The following is a 2,303-nucleotide window of genomic DNA, read 5'->3' on the forward strand; positions in this document are numbered from 1 at the left end:
GCGCGCTCCCGGCGCTGGGCGGGAAAAAGAGCGGGAAAACCTGTGAGGAGGAGGAGGAGAAGCGCGCGATATAAAAACGGCGGCTGTCGAGAGAAAGGAGGCTCTTTTGGCCAAACAACGAAGCAACCCCACGACCCAAAAAGTGTGTGGCTTCGTAGCCGTTAGAAATGTTCGCTTCCTTTAAAAAAATTTTTTTTTTGCTTTTGAATGATTTTCCGTTACAAACGAACAATATTGTTGTTGTTAATTTTTTTATTATACCCCCGCCCATCTGGCTGGGTTCCCCCAGCCACTCTGGGTGGCTCTCAACAGAACAGAATATTTAAAACACGATAAAACATCAAACAAACCAACAAACATCAAATTAGGTATAATGGAGGAGAGGAGAGGAAGGGGATGATAATATCAGGAATAGCGACACCGAGTCAAGAGCATGGGGCTGTCACGAAACATGGGGGGGGGGGCTGGATAGAACGGATTTTTTGTTGTTGCTGTTACATTCACACGATGCACTTCGCTCGAACGCAAAAAGGTATAGCCACCCATAACTCCCACAAAAGTGGTTTGAAAGGCCAGAGACAAAGGTTGAAGGGGAACGTTTTCCGCTCAGCGCCTACACACACACACACACAAATATAGGATTCCCTGTCCGAGCTGCTTCAGGTCGTGGCGGATTTTCTCCTGGAGACACCTAGTTTGGTTGTCCTAGGGGATTTTAACATCCATGCCGACACGACCTTACAAGGGGCTGCTCGGGACTTCGTGGAAAGCATGGCCTCCATGGGGCTGTCCCTGAATAAGTTTGGCCCAACTCATAGTCATGGCCATGCCTTAGACCTGGTGTTCACCTCTAGTGACGTGGGTGATCTGACACTAAGTAAAAGTGAAACAAAAGAAGTGCCATGGTCAGATCACTTCCTGGTGCAACTGGACTTCTCCGCGACCCTTCCCCTCTGCAGGGAGGTGGGACCAATTCGGATGGTCCGCCCCCGCCACTTAATGGATCCAAATGGTTTCCAGAGAGTGGTAGGGGATGCTCTAACCCATGTTGATGGCCTTTCAGCTGATTCCCTGGTGGCCCGCTGGAATGTGGAGTTAACCAGGGCTATCGACTGTCTGGCTCCGAAGCGCCCTCTCCGATTGCATGGAGCCCGGACAGCCCCGTGGTTTTCCTCGGAGCTGAGGGCGATGAAACAATCGTTGAGACGGTTAGAGCGTCGGTGGCGGAAAACTCACTCCGAATCTGACCGGACACAGGTTAGAGCTCAACGTCGAGCCTACCAAGTGGCGATAGCGACGGCGAAGAAGACCTTCTTCACCGCCTCTATTGCATCTGCAGAAAATAGTAGCAGGAGACTCTTTCAGGTGGTTCGCAACTTAACGGAACCACCTTTACCACCGGGGCCTTGTAAAGACCCCAAGATCTCCTGCAACCATTTTGCAAAGTTTTTTGCAGATAAAATCACTCATATTCGGAAGGAGCTAGACACTACCGTGGGAGCAGGGCCGGTGCGGGAGAGTGCTAGAGCTCTGTCTGGTCAAGTTGCATGGAATCAATTTCAATCCATTACCCCCGAGGATGTGGACAGGCTGCTTGGACGCGTGAAACCAACCACCTGTCTCCTTGATCCTTGCCCATCCTGGCTAATAAAAGCTAGCCGGGAAGGACTGGGCGATGGGCTCTGCGGGGTGGTGAATGCTTCCCTCCGTGAGGGAACATTCCCAGATCCGCTGAAAGAGGCGGTCATTAAACCGCTTCTTAAAAAACCATCTTTAGACCCGGCCAGTATGGCCAACTATCGCCCAGTCTCAAATCTTCCATTCTTGGGCAAGGTGATTGAGCGCGTGGTTGCTGAACAACTCCAGGCACGCCTGGAGGATGCGGACCATTTGGATCCCTTCCAATCGGGATTCAGGCCTCACCATGGGACTGAAACTGCCTTGGTCGCGCTGGTTGATGATCTCCGGCGAGCTAGGGACAAAGGTGAGAGTTGTTTCCTGGTTCTGCTGGATCTCTCGGCGGCCTTTGATACAATCGACCATAACATCCTTCTGGACCGTCTAGAGGTGCTCGGAGCTGGGGGCACTGTTATACAGTGGTTTCGCTCCTTCCTCCTGGGCCGTGTTCAGAAAGTGGTGGTGGGGGATGAGTGTTCAGACCCCTGGGCCCTCACTTGTGGGGTGCCTCAGGGTTCCGTCCTCTCCCCCATGCTTTTTAACATCTATATGAAGCCGCTGGGAGAGATCATCAGGAGGTTTGGACTGGGTGTCCATCAATATGCAGACGATACCCAGCTCTACCT

The sequence above is a fragment of the Podarcis tiliguerta genome, assembly GCF_965153285.1.
Source record: "Podarcis tiliguerta genome assembly, chromosome: 3".
Taxonomy (NCBI): domain Eukaryota; kingdom Metazoa; phylum Chordata; class Lepidosauria; order Squamata; family Lacertidae; genus Podarcis; species Podarcis tiliguerta.